The sequence below is a fragment of the Dunckerocampus dactyliophorus genome, chromosome 4 (genome assembly GCF_027744805.1).
Source record: "Dunckerocampus dactyliophorus isolate RoL2022-P2 chromosome 4, RoL_Ddac_1.1, whole genome shotgun sequence".
Classification (NCBI taxonomy): domain Eukaryota; kingdom Metazoa; phylum Chordata; class Actinopteri; order Syngnathiformes; family Syngnathidae; genus Dunckerocampus; species Dunckerocampus dactyliophorus.
In genome coordinates this window covers 7,172,501-7,198,992 of record NC_072822.1, presented here as the reverse complement: position 1 = coordinate 7,198,992, position 26,492 = coordinate 7,172,501, and the positions used below count along the sequence as shown (strand labels likewise).

Below are 26,492 nucleotides of genomic sequence, written 5' to 3'. Positions count from 1 at the left end.
AGAAGAAAGAACGTCTTCCACTTACAAATTACTTCTGTGAGTAATTTTGGACTATAAGACAACAAAATATCAGGAGAATGTCTGTCGTAATATTCAGATATTATGTTGGCTTGACGTCAAAGATCACTTCTGGTTACGAGACGGCGACACGGCGGTGGATCGGAGACGTCGTTGTTCTCGTATCGCCTGTATAGAAATAGCAGATACTGGCTGCGATGTCTTCATATAACATCTAAAAGGAGAGAAACTTATCTGTTGTTTGGGTGGCTTTATTTCAGAGCTGACACCTCATCCTTAACAACAAACATACTCCACAAATGCCAAACACATTAGTGCCATCTAGGGGTATTGAAGTGTAACAACATGACAAATACACTCACTAGCACACCAGCCTAGAGCGCCTTGTTGCGGCTGTCAGTGTGGGGAAAAAAATCATATAAGTTGCTCCGGAGTACAAGTCGCAGGACCAGCCAAACCATGAAAAAAAAGTGTGACTTATCGGCCGGAAAATACGGTAAATAAAATGCAAAAAGCTCACCTGTCCTTTCTTTTTGTCAAAGCAGCTCTAACACTCTGGCCCTAATAGTTTTTTCTTTTTCTTTTTTTTTTTAGATGCCATGTTTTGACAACAAACTTCTTAAGTTTGCGTTGATTGAAATAAGATCTGGAAATCAATGTTACAAAAAGTAATCGTTCCCATTTTGTAAAAGCTCTCATAAGAAAAAAAGTTGGAGACCTGAGCTAAGCTATCATAATATTTGATTAGTTTATTAATTTTTATTCACATTTTATAAGAAATGTTTAGGCATATCTTTTTAAAGATAAATGTTGATTTTTCTATTCAAATGCTAAATATTTATCTTTACGTCTCTACTTAACAGATTTGATCCTGTTTACAGTTATGTTGCACTGAAACAGTGTCCTTGGTTTTGCACTATAGCTGTTTGTACTTTCTTTAAATTATGCTCCAAAATATAAACTATGACATTTATTTTGATTTTTTTTGAGCCATGTATCGCAAATTGTATCATATCGTGAGGTACGCTTAGATTCCCTTCCCTAGTCTTAATAAAAGGGTGGATATACTGTATGAAGGTGATTGTTTGGCCTTGAAAGAGGACTCTGCTTTACGTATTAAAGGACGCATTCTAGTACTGGAGCTCATTAGATTGTGCGTGTGTACCTAATATTGTGTCTGGTGAGTATCTACATTTCCCTCACACAATCTGGCTCGATTTTTCCAGTTTTAAGAGCCATATTCACTGGGGTGGGATGTCGTATTAAAAGGAAAAATATGGACGACATTTAATGGCAGGCAGGCTCATTTGACTTGTATATACCCCCTCCCTTTTTCCCTCCCGCGTTGACTGGGTCCCAGATCTTAATGCCCCGGTTTTTGTTTTCACAGTAATCGCTCCAAGGTCAGATGGAGTGCTGAAACGCCGCTATCAGCAGAGCAATCTATCTTGCATAGAAGAATTTGTAAAGAACTTGGAAACATTGCTTGATATTAAGCCACTTATCCTGCACCTTCATGTCCAAAGACTTTTTTTTCGGGGCAAAGGATTCATATTTTACTGACATTTGCATCTTGATGGGTGAATATCAATGCTGTGCATAGTGTTTTCATGCATGTCGCTGCTTTGGGTGATGGCCCTGCAAACGTTATGTTGTTGCTCTGGCAAGTGTCATCAGTGTAGATTTTCCACACATACTGTAGACTACTCTACTGGATATATCCAGGTTGTTTTATGTTTTGTTGTTTTTTGTTCTCATCATAACCAAAATTCCGTCAATCTTTCTTTATCTTAACATACAGTAGAGTCCTTGTCCAATGGCTGCAAATGGCGCTAGCGTATCGTTGCGGGGGCTCAGTAAGATGGAGGCCCACAAGCAGCTGTTCCTGCAGTAACGCTTGGTTGAGCTATCACCCCTGACCAGAGAGCGGTGCTGCTGAGGGAGCCTCTTTGGGACCTCTGCTCTCAGCCACCCTCTCTCTCGTCAGTTTGTGCATTTTTAAATCACTTTGCTTGATTTTAACCAGCGCCTTCTGCTATGGCTGATTTGACCTTGTTAAATTCATTTACTCCGAGTCCGAGTTTTATTGGATTTACAGGAACCACACCCGAGTGTAGAAGCTGAAACGACTAATGGATTCCAATTTTATTTAATTTTTTACTTTCTGTCACCGTTCAGCTGGAAAATGTGAGTGGAGCAAGTGAGATTGACATTTTTTCTAAACCAGACTTATTTTCCGCAGATAATTCTGGTCATGGTTGGCTGCGTTCGGACCTTTCTCCACCATTTTCCTTATTTAACTGCGGGGGAGTAGTGACTGGATGTTTTTCTAGCTGGGCCGCAGTGTGGAGAATGGATCCCAGAAGGGAACACATCCCCAGCTTGTGAATAAAGAGCTAATTGATGGGTTTCAGCCAGGTTGTAAATGATTTGTGTTCTTATTCGTCTTTACAGGCTGGGAAACAGTCGGACGGCACGTTTATGGGGTCCTTTTTAGAATTGCAACAGCTTCTTTAGAGCTTCGCATTTGGGACTATTTCACTTGCCTTAAGGTAACACACTTGCAGTATGTCTGCACTGGCATTAACTATAAAAACACATTGACACACTTCGCAGTGAAACTAGAATTTCGGATGAAATTATACAAAAAGCTAGACACTGTTTTCCAGAAACATGTCCACTGCAAAATCTAGAAAAAGATTCAGTGACTGTTTGTCATTGACGACAATATTATGTGGATGTTATTGTTGATGAAATGCTGTAATCTGAAGAGGTGCTGTTGAATCAGATTCAAAAGGCATGGAAACAGGAGTTCAGAACATTCTACCATTCCATTAAAAATCAGTTATTAAAAACAAGTACATTATTGGATTACTTGAGGAAAATCAGTCAAATATCCATCCCTAGTTGCAAATAAAATGGTATTGCATGAATGTGAATATGAAGCAAAATAGTACAAAACAAAACCACAAAATGCAAATAAACTGAGGATGATGCTTTTTAAAATTGAAATAAAATTTTACACTAAAATATGTCAATTTTCTACTAATTATTTTTCATAGAAATCCTAAAAAATTCTCACAAGACAAAAGCCAGCCAATAATAAGCCTGCTGCATTTGCCTGCTTGAGTAAAAAAAAAAAAAAAAAAAAAAAAAAAAACTACAAGCAGCCAATGTTGTCCCCCCGTGCCCCCCACCCACCATCACCAATGCTGGGCTGTTCCGCTGAAAGGCGGTCATTGTTCCTCTCCCCCTGTCCACTTTACATGGGCTGAAAGTAATGCATGCACTTTAAATAGAGGCAGAAAAGGGAAGCAAAGGCAGGGGAGCGAGGGAGAGCAGAGTGAATGGTGAAGGGAAACTGAGAGCTTGGAGTGCACTTTTTGGACGGGGAGTAAAAAAAAAAAACAAGAAAACGGGAGGACAGGAGTAAAGTCAGTGCCAGACATGAGGGGGAGATGCTTGTAGTAGCTGGGGGTGAGGAGGACAGCTTGAATGGAGGGTGGGATTGGGACGGGGGGTATCTTCCCTCATTTGCAACCAGCCGTGTCCATCCTCCCTCAGCTTCCATCCTTGTCTGTCCTTGGCGAGATTTAAAGATGCATGTGGATGGCTGGCTCCCTCGTGATGACAGAGGTTGGTGGTAGTGGTCCCTCAGGGGGGTGGAGACTCGGGTTCCTCACCCAGTGGAGGTGTCGCCTTTGTGGTTAGTGACCCTGGGGTTATTTTCTGCGGAGACAGGATTAAGCCTCCTCAGGTTCAGACCGCGAGCTTTGTTTTCTCTCCACAGCCTTATGTTTACTTGGAAAGAGGGGGGGGCGTGATAGTTGCATCTTAGCGCCGTAGCCACTGTGACACATTGCATTGTGTGCCCTTGCCTCCAAAACGCATATTTCACAGCATGGGTAATGTAGTGCTTTAATAGATGGGCTCAGTGCCCAAATGCTGTATATTTAAATATATCATCTGGCGAGACAGACTGGCACAATAAGAGTGGACTGTTTTTGTCCTCAAAAGTAGTCTGCAAGCGAAGGTCATAAAGGGAGTTGTTACATTCATTGTGATGAATAATGTGACTAATTATGCATGGCTGCAATTGAAACAGCGGCTATCTCATTGGGAATCTTTTTGTATTTGCCTTTGGACTCAGATTTGTTAAAATATGTATTTATTGCCTTGGTGATGCAATGGGAATCTTTTTAAATGAATAGCTATACATATAGCACAACCTAGACAGTTGAATGAATGTCAGGTATAATATCAGGTGTTTGATTTATCCTTTTGTAGCATGTTGTGTAGTGATGCTCATGTTGCTCGAGAATACAGTAATCCCTCGTTTATCACGGTTAATTGGTTCCAGACCTGACCTGATAAGTGAATTTACGTAAAATTGAATATAATCAATGGAATATTTTTATAGTTGGAGCAAAGAAAACCCTTTTCAATCTCTAAATAGAATTTTTAGCATTGCTAGAGCCCTCTGCACATGAAATAACACCCCGATAGTCACCTTTATACTCATAGTCCCCAATATAGTAAATATAAACAGAGAAAATAAACCATTTAAGACATAAATAAGACTTGTGCTCATGTGTGTTTCAATAAATGTCTTCCGGACGTGTGGACAGGAAGTGTTGTAGAGGATTCAGAGCTGAGTTTTAGCTTTTAGTACGGCCACAACAGTAGCCTGTGTTATTATGATGATGATGACTAGTGTTCCCTCGCTTCATCGCGATTCACCTTTTACGGATTCGCTGTTTCGCAGTTTTTTTTTAAGTGCGATTTTTTTTTTTAACAACGTATGAATGCGCATTGTGTTCTGCGTCCTTGTGGTGTATTGCAGCGATCTATCGATGCGCTGTTGTATGTGCTCATTATTGTGTTTACTACTGCTGCCAGTAGAGGACGTTGTATACTCATGTTGAAGACGTGTGCAGCTCCATTGGTCTCAGTATATGTTTAGTGTCTGTATGAGCATATTAGGAACCCACAGTTGACAATAGCCAGCTAAATATAGAGCCACAACAGTCCTTATTGGCTAAGTCTGGTGTGTTTTACTAGTGACACCTAGTGGCCAGTGTAGACTACAGTTCATCAACGTCATGTATTGCCTTAAACTGTATTTGTAGTTCAGTTCATTTGGAACATTTTTGTGCTTGAAAATGCTGAATTTAGGCCAAGAATATGTAACATTTGCTTTAATATGCATTATGCTGTAGCCAACTATGAAACAGCAAACATTTATTAATGAATTTTTGAAAAACATCGAGGGATGTTCGAACCGCGATGGAGCGAGGGACGACTGTAGTGTGTATATCTTAAACTTTTTTGGGCAATATCGTACTAAATGATTGTACACTTACATTTTTTGTAATGATGCTCAAGTCAGCAATATCCATCTTAATTTGTGTGCAACATCCTACTAAATCCTTGAACAAGTGAATGTGCGTTATCATGAGTCTAAGTCTGCTTTAATAAAACAGCAGAAACACACCGACTCTTTTCCATGGTAGTGCTATTTTTGACCCAATTCTCTCTACACACTCACCTTTTCTAACGACAAGCGTCTTCATAGTTTTCCCGTTTTGTGAAGTTGTGTTTGTGTGTCGCGCGTGCGCTTGTGGTATTCGTGCACGAGAATGACCCATCCCCACAACATGTGATGAATCCCATTTCCACCCTCTCCTCTCGAGTTCTGCTATGACTGGTCGGGCTTGTTCTGAACATCACCCCCGCATAACCAAATATGACAGCTCAATGAACACAGACCAACAACCACACACACACACGCACACACACAGACTGTTCTGGCTCGTGAGGCATACTTCATTATTTCTTCAGTGATGTGTTCAAGTTGCATGAGCCGCTCTCTTTGTTTTTTTTTATTTTTTCTTTACCGCTTGTTTATTTTCTTGCTGTGAATCAGTGAGCATGGAGCTGGAGAGTACTGCAGCCTTTGAACTGTGCCCTATCCCATGACTGCAGCCTGGGGTATTAACCTAGAGCCACCGAGAGGCTTAAAAAGCCATCAGCTCATTGTCCTGAGACACACTAAAAAAACCCTTCCTGTAAAATCCCTCCCCATCGTTCTCTTTACCTCCTTCCCTCTTTTCTTAAGAATGCCTGGAGCTGGCCTCTGCTAGCATTCATATTCATCAGTTTTAAGGGTCTAATGAGATAAGTGAGACTTAAGGGGAGTCCCCAAAGTGGCCTAAGCCCTCCAGATAAACAGATGTGGTGAGTGCTGCTGCCTATGGCTACATCCTTGGATGTGTGTGTCCTCAACACTCTTACACACTCCAACATGTTTCTAATCTTGCCATCGTGATTCCGTACCAACTTTCTACCGGACAACTTTCTAGTCACAAGAGGACTACGAACATGAAAAAATGATCTCCAGGTCAGCTGCGTAGTCCACATCACCCAGAGTCCACCCCCTGAGGTCTTGTGTGGGACTCTAAGTGTGAAGGTAATGTAATGTAAGGTAATGTCTCACCAGTGTAACATTACTGACGCCTAGTGACCAGAATACTACATAAGACTTGTCTTTGAATATGTTTTGACTAATAATAGGCCATAATCAACCACAAAACGCCTATCTTTAATCAATTAATTAATTAATTAATTAAAAAAACTGTACTAAAGTGAGGGAGTGATGTTCGAAGTGTGAAGTGGCGAGGGATGACTGTATGTCCATTCACACCTCCACTATGTCACTCTTTCTCCGGAGAGCAGTATTCTGGTCAATAAGACATGACTTTTCTTAGCAAAACAGACAGGCTTCCCTAAAAAGTGTTTTTCTGCATTTTCTGCTCATCCCAGACTATGGGCTATTCTCTCACCATGTGAACAGAAAATCAGTTTAGTTTGCCTTTAAGCACATCTGAAGTTAGCATAGGAGGTTGGAAAAACATAAATCCATCTGTTCATTTTCTTCTGCTCATCCAGTTCAGAGTCACGGGGAAGAGGGCCTCTTCCAGCTGACTTTGTGTGAAAGACGGACTACACCCTGGACTGGTCGACATTCAATGACAGGCCACATATAGAGACAGACATTCACACTCACATTCACACTGTCACTCAGCGGGGACAGAAGCCACGAACCAAACCACCAAAAGTGAAAAAAAAAGAAGAAGAAAGTTCTTCTTTGTTTTTCTCAAGCTGCTGCGGCTTCCGGTGGTGGGCTTCCTCACACTTTGAAACCCATGTTATTGAAAAGGTTCTGTTATGACAACAAGGATGATTTGGAAAATGCCAACCTGCCACTAAGAAGCGCTTGAAGGCGATAAACATCATTTGTCATGCAAGGTGAAGATTTGAAATATGGTTATAAATATGGTTTGGTTCTGGTTGTAAAAAGCAGCCGTGCATATTTAACAACTTGCCTTTCTGCTGTAGCCCTAATCTTGCCGTCAGCTCTACTCCCGTGGAATATAGGACATTTGGCTTCCTCCCGCTCTTTTGCTCCCGGTGCCATATTGCCCTTGCTCCCCCTGCCTTGAGGATTACCAACTCTTTAACTGGACTGTCCTTGTCATCGGCTCTGGTGGTCCCGCTGAGGTGACCCAGCATGGCCACTTGCCAAGCCTTGGTGTTGTGGCTGCAGCGGGCTACTTAAGACACACGGGTGACCGCCTGCTGTTACGCACCTATTTTTTTGTCTGCCCTTTTTTTGGAAATATCATGCTTGCATTCTTGCAAGCAGAGCTACTTGACATGTGTGCATAATGAAATGGAGCCAGACACAAAGAAGTGTGAATAATTCACATTTCTGTACGCATAAATTGAGCAGCATTAAAGTAAATAAGGACTATAACCTTCTTAGCCTAATTAAATCATCTGTAATCTTTTACAATCTGCCCATTTGAATCGAGTGCTTTTCTCATAGAAAATGAGATTTTTGATTACATATTGTTGTTTTATTTGTTTTTATTACCAGACCATTGTCATGGAGCGGAAACATGAAAATAGTTTTTTTCACTCAAGTGTGCAGCGGAACTATTTTGGAAAAAAAAAGATGCTGAAGCCTCCGGAGAGTTCTGTTTCACCTGCTGTTCTGTTCTTTTGGGCCATCCGACATTCCAGTCGGGATTAAAGCAGGGCATACCAAACGGAAGCATAAGTTTGATGGATTGTGGGAGAATTTTTTTTTTTTAATTCCCTCCGTAGTGTTGGACTGGCTATTTTGAAGGCTATTAATAAAAGTTGATGGCACTCTAGATGCTATTATTTCTATTATTTTTAAATCCTATTTTTCATTTTATTGTATTTTTTTATGAAGCTTTTTTTCAGAAATATGATGATTAAAAGAAATGGGAGACTAAATTATAAACTAATTGGAAAAATATTGGACTGGAACTAGAAATACTTAACCAAAAATTTTAATACAATTGTGATATAATTTTACTTTGTAAAGTTAATTAAAATAATTTTATATGTATGTGTATATTTACTTATTTACTGAAAACATGTCCAGATTTTGTTTTTTTTCCTCCTTTTTTTGTCAAAATAAATTAAGTATGTTAGTTTTTACATACAAAATTACATACATATTTTTAATTGGACAGAGAACATTTAGTAATTTTTACATTAATTAAGCATTTATTAAACAACATTTACTAAAGCAATTCCCCCGCTGCTAAAATATTTTTTTTGCATGATCTAGTAATGCGCAAAATAATCATACTGTTATTTGCCCTTTTTTTTTTTTGCCAGTTTCGTTCTTTTTTTGCCCCTTTTTTTCTGTGAGAAAAATATTTTCCCTCTACTGGACATTATCATAATTTTATTTATTCATCTCCCCCGCACCGCTTTTAAAGTTGTGCCCCGTTCTTTGTGCCTGGCCTCTGCCCAAGAACACAAAATACGAAACAGCCACTGTAACTTTTGTTCGACAATTTGCAGATGTTTCGGTCGTATTGTTCTTAATGAGGCGCAGGGCTGACGTTATAATGTTATTAGCCCGCGGGAGAGTAGATGCATCCTATTTGTTGTATTGGATTATAGAGGGCATGTTTGTCTTGGAGCGGGCTGATGAAATATTCATTGCTGTTTGTGGTGTCTGAGAAGATGCATTTGCAAACCTTTGCACGCCATTGGCGAGGAATGAGGTCCAGGTAGACATGTTGTGAGCAGAGAGGTTATGGCAGCTTGTCTGTTATTGCTTTTACATGTCAGATTGGATGAAAACATGAAACCAACTGTGGAATTCTTGGTAATATATTGACAGGAGTACGTCAGCAGGTCTGATGCAATGCAAGAAATCAAGGTTGCGGCTCGGCCTGTTATTGACTAAAGCCATTTTGTCTGTCTTTGACATACAAAGAGACACTTCATACATTAAACTTACATTTGCAGGGCAAAGCCATCTTTCCTGTATCACTAGTAAGACGAACACGGCACGAAGGTGGTTGAATTATTCACACTCATAATCGGCCTTTATGTCCTGCCTAGAGCCGGGCCCCTCTGTTATTTTAGTGCATAATTGATAGTGCCCAGGAGTGGAAAAGTTAGAATAGCAGAAGTAATGCAAAGCGAAAGTGTAGTCAGGCAGCACAAGAAGGGAGAGCGGGCGGGGTAGAGATGGAGGTGGGCCCCTATAGAACTTTTTACACCCAGCTTGTGTCGCCTTTACGGGGCTTTAGCATGTGTAGCCCAGCCAGACGAGCAAAGACGGGGGTGCTGGATAAAAAGGGGGATAAGATGGGGATGAAAAGAGGTGGGAGGGAGACGGGAGATCCAAAATAACGAGGCCTGACGCTGAGCCGGCCTAGAATGTGGTCTGTTTCTCCCCGAAAAGTGGCTCTATAGGACGCAGCTGTGTGCGAAAATAACATTTAAGCCCAGCTGAATTAGATCGTGATTGGAAAAGTTTGTCGGGTTGTCTGCACAGTAGATGCGCAATGGAGTCGTGGACCCACCCTGAAAATCTTCTGGTGTTGACATCAATAAAGAGCAACCTTGATCTAAGAAGAGTCATTGCCCTTCTGTGCCAAAGCAAAGAGAGGATAAGCAATGATAAATTGACTGTGGTGACCTCTTAAATGTATGGCAAGACCACATACGATACCTTACATTTGTCCTTAACTTTCTTTCAAGGTTGACATTGTTTGGATTTGCATGTAAAGAATACATTATAATTGCTGTAATCATATCTGGGGCATTTATTAACTTAAACCACAAAGAGGTCAAGGAGTTAATTGGAAGCAGGCGATAACTGGAGAGAGGGTGTTATTTCCGTAATTGGAACTCTCTTTATATATAATAGGGGTTTCCCGATACTTTTTCCACTTCCGATACAATAACGGTATTGCAGCCTTGAATATCGGCCAGTACTGATATTGAGCCGATATCAACATGAATCATACATCCATCCATCGCCGGTCAATCGCAGGGCACATACAGACAATCATTCACACTCACATTCATACCTATGGACAATTTAGAGTCGCCAATTAACCTAACATGAATGTTTTTGGAATGTGGGAGGAAACCTGAGTACCCGGAGAAAACCCCCCCGCACGCTCGGGGAGAACATGCAAACTCCACACAGAGATGATGAATCATACATACTTTTAATATTTATTTTGGAGTGTGGAATGTTGGAAAAGGCTTGATCAAGTGATATTACTCAAACAGAGAACCATAGTCAGCAACAGTAGGTTATACTTTTATCCCCAAAATAGAACAAGCAATGTTCAAGGTGCTAAATTAGGCGTTTGAACCCGACATTACTCGCCACCAACCGGGACTTGCTTTTTTCTGTTATAGGTAATGACTTTTTGCCATCCCGTGGGATCAGCGCTAAGGAACAAACTGCTCTGCCAGTATAAATACCAGCAAGGAGTTCAGTGTAAACAATACGGCAAGTGTAACAAATGGGAGTTTCATGCCCACAGCTGAGTAGCGTAAGCAACATTTTAAAATGCATGCAGAGGTAGATGAAGCTGATGGATGCTGCATGATAGGTTCTTTGGGCGTTTTCCTACTACCACAGATAATGCCAATGTTTTTTTAGCTGTTTTTTTGCTTTTGTAGACCATGTATCTGGCGACTATAGGAGAATCGAATAGATGTGTTCATTGGATTGCATTTTTGGTGCATTACTCAATTGAATCTTGAAGGTAATGAAACAAGATAGAGTGCATTACTTGGTTGCAACCAGCAGTGGTGCTGTTGACTCAGTCACAACTAGTGTGCTGTGTAAAAATAACCCACGATGTCAGCTATGGGAAGTTGTGCGGCACTCCTATTGCATTGAAACAGTGCATTCACAGGATTTCATACCACTCAGAGATTTTTCCATTTCTATTGCCGATAGTCAGGCTTCTTTTGTCAATATAATGTAGATTTTAAAACCATTACAAGTCAGATAATACAGTGAATGTCTCAGGTGAAGTTGTTAACACGGCCCCAGGTGTAGTCTATTTAACACCTCTCCGACCCTCGACAAAGCCCGACTAACTGCCACCGAGCCCTGCCTTTTGTGTTCAGTAACAAAGCCCTTTAGCTTCTAATAACGCCATAGCACCGGCAGCGCCAAGTAGAGAAACCCGAGATAGGGTCCACCACATCAGACAGTCGGCGGTGGGAACCGTTTAATCCGCTTCCTTGAAACTAAACCAACAACACAACAGGAGGTTGGAGGATCATGTTTGGCAAAGTGGCCCGCTTTGATGCGGGGATCGGATGGCGGGAAGTAGAACGTCCGATGAATGCCACCCGTCTTTTACAGAGCTGTGAAAGTACATGTGGAGGATAATACAGGGAGTGTGCAGTACAATGCCCTCAGACAAACACTAATGCCATCATATTATGGACCTTTATGAGCGTCTCCTGATTTTGCTGATTAAATCGGCTTTTGTGTCACTAATCGCCTGGAAAAATCATTTATTTGTTCAAGTGTGTGGGGTTTTTTTTTCAGCCGCAAAAACAAAGCCCTCCGATCATGCGTCACAAACAAATAGAACTGACTGACAGAATTTTCAGTGCTTCATCTGCATTTTTAACACCAAACATGCTGCTAAGGGAAAAAAAGTACAAGCAGATGGTGTTTACAAGCTAGAAGAAGATGAAGGCTGAGAACCATACTGTTTGATATCATTTCACCTATCAGCATTTTCTTATGCTCTATATCTATTTTCATCTGTTGTCTACGTATTTTTTTATTTTATTGTATTTTTTTTCTTTCTCTTCATATTCTTTTTTTTCTTTTTTTTCTCTCATCTGTTTTCCAATGTATCTAAATCGAATGTTTGTTTTTATTTTACACTACATGGTTGGGTCAGTAAAGGGCACTATACTGTACATACACTACTTGATTGTTTGGCGACTTTACCGGAAGGAAGCAACAGCCTTCATACCGCGTGTGGCGGGAAATGTTTGTTACTGGGTTGTATGAATTTGAACAAGTTTGAGCACTGGAATTGTAATCTCAGATATTTTAATAGATTGTCAACAAAGCTGTAAGCGTGATTGTAACTCAAGTATACGTCTGGAGGTCTGTGATTGACTTTACAACATCCCAATAAGCGGAGACGTGCGGTGAGGTTCATGGCTGGTGAGGCACTGACTCCTTTGGAGGCCGCAAGAAACGGAATTGAATTTGACAGGTTTTTACTGAATAAGACACCCAGAACGTACATGAATAGAGGATGTGGCATTTACAATATATTTCTGTGTATTGGGCCACTCAAGAGTTTGGCTTCTCAAAACAATATGCATTCAAAAAATGCATCACAAAAATGCCGCCTCGCAAAAATCAGACCTCACAATCGCTCGGCGTTACTTTCTCTCCCGTCGTATCAGTGCGCGCTGTCGCCTGTCCGTTGTTGTGTACGTGTTCCACAGTGTCTACATGCGTGATCTTCATCCGCTGTGGAACACGTACACAACAATGGACAGGCGACAGCGCGCACTGATACGACGGGAGAGAAAGTAACGCCGAGCGATTGTGAGGTCTGATTTTTAGAACGGTCATTGTTTAATGCTGAAACACAAGGAGTGAATTTCAGTAACTGCCACCGTAGTCATTCAAGAGAATATGGCCTTGAAAATTAGTTCATTGCAACCTACCTCCTCTTTTTACGTCATAAAAGTGTGCATGCAAATATAAATAAAAAAACTATTTACCACAGCTACAACTTGAGAAACACATTTTTAACCTTGGAAGAGGTGCATTAACTGTGTATATGTCATTGTAATGTCACTTCTTCTCTCTATTAGAGTGTTTGTCACCAGACTTCCTCCAGTATGGCTGTGAAGCTGACGAGTGGGAACATTACCAGCGATATGTCTTGCAAAGTCATAAAAAGCAATTTACGAGTGCACTTAAGGCCTATACACCTAGCGGAGCCGCCCTATAAAGATGTAGACAGAAGATTGCACCAAACTCCTCCCAATTACGTGCTTTTAAAAGCAATACGTGTGGATCAATAAGCGATAGAGGACCTATTAATCTGGGATTTGAGCATTTATTTCTAATTAAACTCACCTTTTTTCCCCTTTTTAAAATTTGCAGCATTTTACAAGCTTAGCATTGATTTGTGCTATTGTTCTCTTCCTGCGGGCTAAATGATGCATCGAACTGTTTTCCCAGTCCTCAATAGACGTTTTGGATCTAAATTCCACACTTGGTTTGGCTTATTGAGAGAGGACCTCATTGCATTTCAGTTCCTGTTTTGAAAGGGGGGGGGGTAATTAAGTTTTAGAAATGATTTTAATTAAATGAAAGTCCTATTCGTGGCACTTAAGTAAGCATTGCGGTTCTGGTGCTTGGAAACAAAGCAGGCAGCCTCCTGTGAAATACAATTTTGGTCACTCCCCCGTTTCGAGTGTGCGACTACGCTCAGTTGGGCTGCTATTCTAATTTATTTACAGTGTGGCTCTGCGTGCCAATCCTGGGCCCGCTATCAGCGCCAGCAGGTATGGATTCTGTCTCACTGCGAAGTTAATTGAGGAAATCCCCCTCCCACGGTTTCTTTCACACGTGCATGCCGACTTGAAGAAGCACAGTTTTAATCCCAATCTGATGAGACCGTGTGACCTTGTGCATGCTGACCAAAACCTCCACTCATTACAACGCCGGCCCCTCAATTAATACGACAAAATATCTTATTACCGTGTCACTAATTACATTGTACGACAGTGAGATGAGCCGACTGCATTTAATGGCATTACTAATGGCTTGTGTTTGCATATTTAAATGTAGCTATACATCAGCCATGCGTTTACATAGACTAGCTGCAATGTGGTTATTCTTTGTGACTGTAATGAACCCTCACATTTAAGGCTAATTTAGCGCAATTAGCAAGCCGCGCTCTAATCAAGAAATGTCACTGCTGAAGCCTGCAGATGCCATTTAGTTTAACTACCACCAGCTGATGGATGATTGAGAATAAACGACTTCTTTTTTTGGCTGATCAAGTGTTATTTATGTGCATTTTTTACGTGTAGGCGTAGTTAATTAAATGTCACCACAGAATGCTGATAGTGTTCTCTTTGAAAACACAGGTGCTGTTAGTCCAGGTTAATTGAACACCTAGTTTTTCACAAACAATCAGATCTCCAAAGTGTGTTTTTGTTACTTTCCAGAACTTAAAACACTGTATTTTTACACTGACCTGACAGCTGCATTGCATGTTATTGTATCTTTTATGCAAATACTTACACATATCCAGACTCAAAATAATTCCTCTCCTTCTGGCTTTGTTTACTCGCAGTGTTTGGCCTGTGTAATTGTGAATTTTTCCAGTGTTTTACCGTCTCGTAATGATTTTATAGCAGGCTGTTTTATACCAGTGTCCAAACATGCAGCCCGGGGAAGATTTAGAGTGTAGCCTGTGCTTGGTACTGAGCTTTAATTGGAAGGTCAGGGGGACGTGTTTCAGAATAGCTGGAGATCACCCGCGCACCGCCAATGTAAAGGTTATCCAAATCCACCCGCTGACATAAAGATGTAATTTTCTTGTTATTTTAGCAACCCTCCGGATGAAGAATACTGCATGGCTGAATCGTGGCCATAAAGCATCATTAGTGTAGATTTGATTGCATACATTATGCATGAGGGGCACTACCGTACACGTATTTCTCATCTGATTTTTCGGTACGGTACAGAGGCTTACCGAATTCCCACAGGAAATACATGGAGTGAGGAGATGGAAGTGTAACTGCCTCGCAATATAGTGCTGCGTCTACTCTACAAACAAATACCATGCAGCCCAGTCTTTGGCTAGTGTAAAGCATGGCTAGCGATAGTGCCAAGGAGAAGCCGGAGCTTGAAAACCCTCTTCCATTGTTAAAGCCTCCTGTTGGGGAAGACTTTGCTTTCCCGCTAAAATACATAAACGGACAAATACAAGTGGATAAGATGAAAGCAGTGTACCGCCATCGTCCAGTAGAGATTGGGAACAGGGGTCCTAACTATTAATTGACTGTTCAAACTGTTACTGATGCACTTTTCTAAAAAGAAACATTATAAACTGATTTTTTTTCTTTATCATTTTTCTTTTTGTTTGACCATTGTATTCATTGTATAATGACCTCTTTGCAGTTTGCATTTCAAAAATCATGAAAGCTGATCCCACGCAAAAGCTAAGCAGTTTTGTTTCTTTACTGTACATAAAATGAAGTGTGACCTTAAAACGAAGTTACGTACCGAATGGCGTACCGGTACACCTCTACTTTGCATGCATGCATAACCCTCTTCTCACACCAGGATGGATTCTTTCCATCCAGCCCAGCCATAGCGTCTCTTAAGAACAGCTGCCTCTGGTCGTGTGTGGCATGCCAGGGGTGTAACGGCACTGCAGGCTGGGCTAGAAGGCTTGAGACGTGTGTGCTTGACGCTTCGTGGGTCCGAGGGGGTTCCCTTTCTACATTTCGTGCCGCATTCGATGTCTATCGCCAGCCTTTCTCTCACGCTTGCCTGGTCTTGTCTTGTTGATGGGTTTTGGGTTGGAGGGTGACTCGTGGAAAAGGAGGAGGAGGGTGGCGGCTGGTAGATAAGTGGTCAATGTCTGGCCATCAATGTCACGTGATGGACTCCACAAAAAGATCTCCCTAGAAGATTCTTGGCACGCAGCGTTACGTGCAGCCTGCATTTGCAGACACTCAGCGGTGAACCTGTTTGTGTAGCCAAGCGTGCCGTTTCACCACCACCTAGTTATTGACAACAGAAAGCAAGGTGAAGGTCCTGTAGACCAAGAGGCAGAATGTACTGACCAGAGCATCTAGCAACAAAAGGCGATGGCTGTGTATTTACGGGTGCGGGGCTGCAGAGAAAGAAGATATACTATGAGCCTGGCTTGTATGTAAACAACCAACACTCTACACTTTCTATCCTGAACATTAAAGCAAAGAGAATAGATTTTCTCATCCTTACTTTCTCCCCTTTTCTTTTATTTAGTACCCCTATACTATTGTCAAGAATCAATACAGTGCCTGCATGTAATTCAGGATAAAATACAAGCACACACAATAGTTCCATTGTTGGATTCTGCTAAACATACGCTTCGGGCGGGGAAAAAATATCCACACTGCAATGTATCACATCGTTATCTCTCCCAGGACTGTATCCATAAAGCTATCAGTCAGTCAACGGCCGATGAAAGCGTGTTTTATTATGCCGTCAAGACAACAGTCAAACGATGTTACTATCTTTAAAATATTGCCATGTGGCCCAGTTTCCCAAAGGAGGCAGTCATGCTGTGTGCTTCAGAATGTCACAGTACGTGCTGGAATTTCCCTCAAAGAACCGCAACTCCCCAGTGCCGGAAGCACTCATGCAGCCCCAGACAATGACACTACCACCACCATGCTTGACTGTAGGCATGACACAATAATCTTGGTACTCACTTGTGTTGCCAGCTACTGTATTTAGACATAATAGTAGAGTGGACTGCTAAGTTCGTATCGCACGTTACCCTACATGCCCATTCCTGTTGTTTGTGCCGTCTGTTAGCTCAGTTTGTCCCTGTGTGACTCCCCGCTAACCCTCTCCCCGTTTTCTTTTTAAACGTCCGTCCATTCTAACCTCGCCCGCCGCCCTTCTCGACTTTAATCAGTTTACACGCGAGCTCCCGCTCATCGCAGCAAAGACGTAATGCAGCAGGGTGACAAAGTTAAGAGATTGGAAATGCATTTGCAGTTACCCCCCCAGCCCCGTCTTCCCCCTGTTTGCCTCTTCATCCTTGAGATGGCTTGTAATGAGGCTCGGAATGTTCTCATTGCCGACGTTCTAAATGCGGAGACTTGGTCAGAGGTTTTGCGCTTCAAACGTTCGCTTTCATAGGCGACCTTTTTTTCGATGCTGATAGTTTTTGATGCCGCTGCCGAGTAGCTTCAGCTCAAAAATACAACATTGTGGCTTGTGTAACGTCAGTGGGCGATCTGTTTTATCAATTAGTGGTCTTCCAACGGCAAACCACAACCCTTACATCCTCACCATGTAGAATTTTGTGCAACATCTTGCATATTTTTAACTGGTTTTACATCATATGGCCACAAGAGGGCGTCTGTCCTTCGATGCACCATGCAACTAGGGCTCAACGCTTCTGCATTTAAATTCATAGGGGGTAATTATCATCATTATATTTGACCTTACTGTATACTAGTATACATCCATTTTTTTGTCTGTGGGCTGAACGGAAGCCTTGTCTAAATATGACCATTGGCACATTACTAGGCCTCCTGTTCTTCTGTGGGCATCTTGAAAAGTTCTATACGTCCAGGACATTACCATTATTATTATAAAAATGCTAGAAAAAAATATCAGAATAAAAACTACGGTTTCATGCAAAATCCTACTATATTATTTTGACCAACTGTAAACATAGGCTGATTGTGTTGATACATGCATAAAGCAGGTGCAAAGTTTTGCCGCTTAAAATTTATTATGATAATCTACCATTGGCGCCCACAGCACAAACATCACAACAATGCTCCATCATGAGTCTCGTACAGGACAGAAAAGTACCTGGTCAACCTCTATCCCCATGCGTCACATTGAAGCATCCTTCCATGTCATAAACCCAAACACCTCTTTTCCATCTCAGTCTCAGTGCATGTGTGGAGCAGCATGGCAGTGCTGTCAGGGCCAGCGTGCAGCTCCCATGCTGGGTCCACTTGTTTCCTCGCGTTCCCCTCTCTGATGACAAATGACCCGTGTCTTGGGATCAGATGCCGGGACACGTTGTAGCGGCGGGCTGAAGGAGGGTTTAATAGTGTAAAGTGCTTGCCTGTTTCGTCTGAATTTTAAAGAGCTGATAGTGGACAGTAAGAACAACAATTTTATAGTGGGGGGGGGGAACATTCAGGCTTGAATCCACTTCTTCATGATGTAGTAGAATACTACCAGCGTTCACTGCATATTATTGCTCCAGTCTAGTTCAGGGCTATTAGAATAGCAGCTGATTGGAGTCTATTAGGTCTGTGTATCACTCAGGAAATTGGCTTCACTTGTCATAGGAATGGGGATCATCTAGCACTGCCTTCATCCTCTTGGGCATGCAATTCACCAGAGTTGCACAGGTTGTAACTGGAATCCTTTTCCACTTCTCCATGATGACTTCACCGATGGACCTGGTGGATGTTATACACCTTGTGGTCCTCCACCTCGCTTGTGCTTAAGGATACCCCCGAGGGGCTCAATTGGGTTCAGGTCTCGAGGAGACATTCCATCACCCTCAGCTTCATCTTAGAGGTAGAGTTTGGCTTGTTGTCGTGTTGGAAAATTGCCATGCGGCCTGGTTTCTGTTTCAGAACGTCACAGTAATGTTTGAATTCATGTTTCTCTCAATGAACCGCAGCTCCCCCAGTGCCATCATCAGTCATGCATCCCCAGAGAATAACACTACCACCACCATGATTGGTTGTAGACTATTTAGACAATAATTTGTGTGTATTGACTTATTTTTAGTGTATAGTAAATATTAAAAGCTGTACATTAACTGCTCTAAGGTACAGTACAGTATACACATGTTTGATTTTTACAATATGGTACCTTCACAAGAGACACGGTCATACAGTCTGTGTACGATACATTTCTTGTAGTCTTGCACGATAAGAGTGAACATTTTCTGTGCTCGCCATGCACATTAATTTGAATTTAGAAGTGAGGAAATTAATCCCTCATTTTGTAATAGATTGGATGTGGCAGCTATTTTATGACAAAATGCGTTTCGGTGATCTGACTCCAAGGGAAAAAGTCACCCAAGCACCTAAATTAAGTCTGCAGAGGAGGTGAACTTTTGGCTGCGGAAAACACTTCCCATAACCCCAATTTCTTTCCCTCCTTTCTGTTTTAATATTTAAAACATATTTGCAGACTGTTTCGATCTTGTTGTTTGGAGATGACAGTTGCATAAAATGCTAAACCAGGCAAGTAGACACGTATGCAGCACCGAAGAAAATGGACATTCAAAACACCACTTAGTTGAAACTTTCTGTTTATTTTCTGAATCCCTTTGTGGTGTTAATGTTTTTTTTTTGTGTGTGAGCGCCATCTAAAAATCCCTTTTCAATGAATTGCATTTGTATTGGCTGACAACAGAGAGGCATATTCACTAAAAACGCACATGAAACATTCTTTGCTTGAGTATACTGCAAGCAAGGATTTTGTTCTCTGAGCAGACCCTTCAGATGCTTGTTTGGAGTGGTCCATTGTGTTACTAATAGCAGGTCTCAGGTTCCGTGTTGCTGTTGTTTTGAAAGAGGAAGTTCATTTGTGCTTAATGAGTGGGTCCTTAACTCCCGCTGTGCTCTAAGGGGATGGAGGAATAAAAGGGAGGGGGCGCTCCATAGATTAGACACCATCTGTTGCTAGACACAACCTGATTGCACACGCATTAAACAACGGTGATACATGGTCACAAATGTCTTGGAAGAATGGCTGCTTTTTTCGATTCTTTATCAAAGAATCTAATATCTAACTCTTGGAATTGTACATCTCATCATCACTGTACATGGGAGTGTACATGACTCTTAAAGATTTGACCCGAAACACCCCCACCACCCAGCAACCTCCTGCTGGGAGTAATCATCTATGAAAGCGGGCACATGTTAATGTTATAGCGTGTGTTGTTGTCTGCAGTAACCATGATCCCAATATGCCCTATTTTGTGGTTCCTGTCCCTCACAAAGTCTCCAAGGTTGAACAAAATTTCAACTTAGATTTCAAAACCGTTTTTCCAATCAGAAATAATGTTGATTTAAATAGTTTGTTCCAGGGTTTAGCTGTCATCATCCTGAAACATTTGTTCACAGCAGGAAGTGTTTTAAGTAACATTTGAACTCTTAAACAAGTGTAAAAAGCAGTTGACCGCTGTTTATATTAAGACAAATACACAACAAACCTATTTTTAAAATGTTATTTTAAAAAGCGTGTCTTCATTTACAAGTACACAAGCTCTATTGAAAGATGTTTGCATTTATTTGTGTTGCATTGTTGTGTTTTCATGCTGCCTCTGGGGTTCAGTGACACTTGCGAAGGTCAGAGATGACGCCGTGGGAGACAGTCAGTCATCACCGCCGTCCCTCCATTGCCTCCTCGCTCGATTCTGCCATCTTTTTCTTTCATGTGCTTCCCTTCTTTCTGTCCTAGGTGGACTTTATTACATTTTCCTGTGGGTGTGTGGGTGACTGAGAAGACAGGATGGGGATCAAGGGGGCGGGGGGTGGCGGTCATCCCTTCTTTCATCTGTCTCCTGGCTTTTATTCCCTCCGGGGGACTCTGCTTGGAGGGTCCTTGTAGGGGAGAAAAAGGTAACCCAGGAACCTCTACTCTCTTTGGGCCTTGTGCTTTCTGACAGACCCCCGATTCAGTATGGAGGTCAGGCAGTGCAGAGGAGATAACGAGATCTCTTGTACGCGCTTGCCTTTCAAATATTAAACTGAGGCCGGTGTGTTCTGAAACTATTACCAGGAACCCGGTGACTGATGTGATGTAATGGGGAATATGTGAATATGTGAAACTTAAGCAAAAAAGCTGCTGTTTACCGAGAAACATAAAGGGATTACCTTGGCAAACAGAGGCTGAAATGTACATAAGCATCCAAACAGCGATGCGCGAACACAGAATCACAGTTGATGCAATTTTGAGCATGGCAAAAATTTTAAAGATATTTTTTTTTACCTGCCATCTCACTGTCCTTGTCTGCCATTTATTATAAATAAATACATGTTTTGTGCATACAAAATGCACATTTAATATCAAGAAAAACAGGTATTGAAGTACAAAAGATCTCCTCAACAGTCAAACTGGTGCTACATGATAAAACCTTTTTACTGTAAATGCTCCAATTATGCCTCTATTCAATTAACTATAGCTGTGGCTGTAGGCAACCGCCTGATGTGGTTTTATGTTAACTCCACAAGATGGCAGTAGCCACACTTGAAATATCATGAGTGGTCAGCAGCAGGTTTATCTACCTCTGCATGTGCTTTAAAATGAAAACTCATGCGTGTTACACTGTGTCACACTTGCCATGAACTCACCAGCGGTATTAATGCCTAAGCACCTTCTTACACTATTCTAACATTGGTTCAGTTGCTTCTCTGTGGTGCGATGTACTTAATAAATGTCTTACATTTACTAATACTTATTAATGAATATGTGGTCGAAGAGCTACATTTTCTTTTCCACTTTCTCATGCACTCCAAATCATGACTACAAAAATGCCCAGTTATTAAATTCAGATGCAAAATTCAAGGCTGCGGATGACACAAATTGGGTAAACTGCGGAACTGTGGGACAGCTGTGTTTTACTTGGCTTTATGCATCTTTACAGTTACTATGGAGTGTGCATCTCTACCCGGTCTGTGTAGTTTTGGATCACCAGGCACACAGCAGCAGGGAATGCAGGGCAATCCTCTTCTCCCGCCAGCATAAAAAGGTCAAACTCCTCAATATTAACGCTGAGTCAGGTCACCATGCTGATTATGCTACAATAACTATTTTACACGCTGCATCTATAAGACCCCGGAACACAGAGACCTCTCCACTTCTGCCACCCCCACCCACACACACATGCATTTCACACTCCTTGTCCTCACACGTCCATTTGGAATTAAAACCCACCCTGAGAGCGAGCCCTGTCGGCGCCTCATCCAGACATACATAAACACATTCTCACATAAGCGTCCACAATCACGATCCTTTATGAGGGTTTTAGTATACACCCAAAGCCCCCTGAGACCCCCTGGACCCGAGAAAATAAAAGTTAATATGGCACAACGTGAGAAAAACGCGACACAAGTGCACAGAGCACGCAAATTCAGCGACAAGCAGAAAGGCAAAACTCCATTAGTGCTCCGAGAATGTCGCAGGGTTTACTTTGGGGACTTGACCTAACCTCCAGCCGTGACCCGCTCCCTCCATTTCTTCGTGCAATGGCAGATCAGGCGTAGATTAGATTAAAATCTACACTGCTTCACCCCTCTGAGTCCTGCAACCTTTAACTCTCCGGCCAAAAAAAAGACTTGTTCTCACCGACCATCAGCAAAAAACAGTGTGGGTGGGAAATAAAGAAAAAGAATGTGACAATGACATGTTTATAACTACAGAGAACAAACGACTGAATTGGTTTTATTTTTTAAAGGCTGGGATAAATCTGTAAGGATTGGAAAAAACAAGAAAATATTGCAAGGGAGTAAATATATAAATAAAGAGTAGTCTAGTCTAGTAGTCACATTTTGAGCTGTATTATTGTTATTAAATGACACCTAGTGCGGCTAAAGGCTCCGGCGCTGCCTTTCTTCTTCTGGGCCCGAGTCTCACTCTAATCCCCCTCTAATGATGTCGCGTTAAACGTCTGGCTTTGCTGCCGACAGCGTCTTGCACAAGCACAGTCTTGTGTTCTATTATGTGCCTGAGCCTGCCTTTCCATTACTGAATATGAATATAAATGGATAGGTATGAATACAACCGAAGGAGTTGGTGTGTAGCCACCGCAGAAGTGATCAATTTAAAACGTTTTCTTTTAGGAAAGTGCAACGATGCAGACAATTGCAACAGTAACAGTTTGAACAGTCTGAATTATTTATTTTTTTAGGAAATTAAAGTTCCTTATTGTCTAAAGTGCAGCATTAATAGCTCTAGCTTGTAGCCCCGTTCCTCATCTCTGCTGAACAATGCCGGCACACTGTTTTAGTCTTATCCGCTTTGTCCGTTTATGTATTTCACTGGGAAGCTGAAGTGTTCTCGAACATGAAACTTTAGCAACGGAAGAGAGTTTTCAAGCTTTGGCTTCTCCTTGGTATTATCAATAGCCATGACTCCTGCAGGCCGAAGGCCAGGCTCCACAGTATTTGTTTACGGAGTAGACGAGTGACTGTGGGCAATTATACTTAGGGGTGTCCCGATCCGATATTGATATCGGACTGATTGATTATATCGGCCTTCATCTAAAATCTCCGATATTGGCCCTCCGATACAAACGGTCGGTTTCAGCACGTCTATCCAGCAACAGCCGGGTTGAGCCCACATGATCAAAACAACAGCGTGTGCTAACATGTTAACAGAGTAGCAAGGAGTATTAGTGATGTCGGCTGTGTGTATTAAAGTCTAAAAAAGACGTTGCAGCTGAGTGCTACACTTGTTATGCACAACCGGAGAAGTTTAGTACGACCAATCTCATCGTTATACTCACTTGTATTCTGTATTAGAAATCGGTATCCCTCTGTACCAAATATTCTGTACAGAAATATTTGATTCCAAATGCATGTACTGTTCCACACATCACCACACATCTTAATCACATAGAGTTCTTATGCACTTGCATATAGACACATAAAATGAATAGGACCAAAACAAAACTTGTGTTCTTTGCTCCACAGTCTCTACAAAACATTACAATTATCCCTTAATCAACAGTACAAAGGGACTTTATAACGTCCTTGCCCCCATGATCACTTCTCTAGCCCCTACTAAGAATTCCACTCACGGCTTTGACCTCCAGCGTTACGGCCCCCTCTGCTGATTCAGAGTTTTTGACGGAGCTTCCGGATAAATCAGTGTTAATTGTTAGTCGGACTGCGAGCTCCAGCCGCCGCCAAACAACACCTCCACGCTGAATAAATCACATTTACAACTGCACGCCCACCCCTGATCCTGGAGCTTAAAAAATGAGTGGTCGTGCAACAAAAGATGCGAGGGGTGACTGATCTCCTTTCTGGTCTCATGTCTGCTCATGCTGTGATTCGGGCTATCCCTTGGTGAAGGATGGGACTGTGGGAGCACAGCAGAGAGAGATGCTATGTCGTCTCGGCTAGTGAGGAAGAGCAGGGTGATGGCAGTAAAGTGAGAAAGTGGAAAGAAAAGGGTAGCACTCTCTGGTCATTTATTTACAAGTATTGTACAACACAGCAGCAACAGAACCAATGCTGTAACAGCGGTAAGCAGCAAACTGCTTAGCCAGCATTGATACTGCTGAAGTTCATTGTAAACAACAGTGCGACAAGTGTAACCAACAGCTAAGTAGCCAAAACCAACATTTTGAAGCGCATGCAGAGGCAGATAACGCTGCTAGATGCTGACCATCCATCTTGTGGAGTTTGGAGTTTGAAGTGTTTGTAAACCAAGCACCCTGCAACTATAGAGGAGACAGCTGTTAACTGGAGCATTTTCTGTATTATCTTTGTAAAGGCAGAATTTGTCGTGCATTGCATCTCTACGCTAGATTGTGTGTACCTAATGAAGTGGACGGTGAGAGTATGTATTCCATTTTATGATTTTCCAAAAGCCATTTCAACATTTTGCAGATATATTTTCAAACACAGCTCATTGTGTGCGTGTGCGTGTGCGTGTGACCTCTGCCTGATCCCATTAGGCAAATACAGGACGTGGGTCATTCATAATATGCTCTACAGAGAACACACAATATGAACAGGTGATAAAAGTCTGCACATGAATAATAGTCCTCTGCAGGTTTGACTCACCATCTTATTTTCCTTCCAAATGAATGATTGCGCATGACATCATTAAGTTGAGCAGAACGTGACTTATTTATCAGAGTGCTCTGCGATGAACACCTTTCCACGCCTGAATACAAACATGCTTTTTATCCAAAATGTTTTTGGCAACAAAAAAAAATTGGGGAAAAAAAAATTGCTTTTCAATGACAATTGCACTCTAAGCCAAAGGGGCAGAGGATTATTTTCAGTAATCAGTTAGCCTCCATTCCCAAGTGTAGCGAATACAGAGTGAGTCAGGAAGCCCCAGGGTGCACCGCAGTGTGATTCATGATGATTTAAAAATGCTGCAAAACATGTTGCTTAATATGCATAGTCATTACAGCACAATCAACACACCATCTATTTAGAATTCAGTCAGGGTTTGGGGGAAAAAAGTCACACATAACTTCAGAGTTCGAGCTACTGACATAGGTGACTTCACACAAGAAGTCAGCTTACGTCACGAGCCTTCAATGAAGCCAACTTGTGTATCCACTTGTTGCCATTCATACAACAGAATAAGCCATTTTCTGTGACATTTATGTTTGGTGGTGTGCTGTGATGTTCCCAGTGTCACTCATTAGCTCCGATGAGATGTGAGACACTTTTTTTTCCAGCAGTAAAACATCTGCCGCGGCGCAAGCAGTCCATACAGAAGCTGTAGTAATTCTATGCTTGACCAAACTTAGTTAAGATTTGTCAGATGAAAACACGATTGCTGCATAAGACTTTCATGACGTTACATTTATGTAAGTAATATATGTATTAATTATGCAGATTCAGAGACAATGTTTGTCAGTGTTTGAGGTGTAGCTGAAAGTAGAAGAAGGCAGAAGAGGAACACAAGTAAAAAGCGTCCTAAGCAAGCCGTTCTCCTAGTAATAAAAGCCTCCTTAATCACCTGTTCTCATTTGCATATTGGGAATCCTGCCCAGTCATACCTACCAACCCACATGGGGAATACATATCTCACTACGCTCACCTCTTAAATCCCCCCAGTAGATTTTAAAAAATTGTGTTTGTCCCTGCGGCTTTCCTCTATGACTTATCTCCAGGTCCCTTAAGAGAACATCTAAAGCTAAGAGCCCCAGGTACGGAGCCTGCGGGCTGGGCTCATTGCCGACGCAGGAGCCCTCGGGATTTGCAAGCTGCGGAGAGCCTGGAGTTGTTTCACGATGTCTGAGTCTACTGTGGAGAATCACAGCAATATAAGATAAAGGCGGGAAAATAAAATTGAGTAACTGGTTTACTTGTGTGCATTTAAGGTCACAAATGTATGTAATTTGTTGTAACTCTATACTTAGAATGAGAAGATAAAGCTTGAAGGAGACACAATTGGTTGCAGCGGTTTCAAAAAGCCCAACAGGCAGAAAAACATGTCTCATGTTTTCAACAACACTGGATAATTGACCCCCTCATTGGCACAATGTTGCTGACTGGCTTCACTATGTGTCAACACCAACACAATGCTGTTTATGCACAGGCAAAAATAATGCAAAAGGATCTATTTTTTGCACAAAACAGCA

The 26,492-nt window shown here is 41.8% G+C and overlaps 1 protein-coding gene across 2 annotated transcripts in view; it reads left to right on the top strand.

The window, feature by feature from the left end:
• efna5b (ephrin-A5b) overlaps window positions 1–26,492 on the top strand; it is a 111,535-nt gene that overhangs the window by 7,033 nt on the left and 78,010 nt on the right. The gene's annotated exons all lie outside the window — the stretch shown is intronic.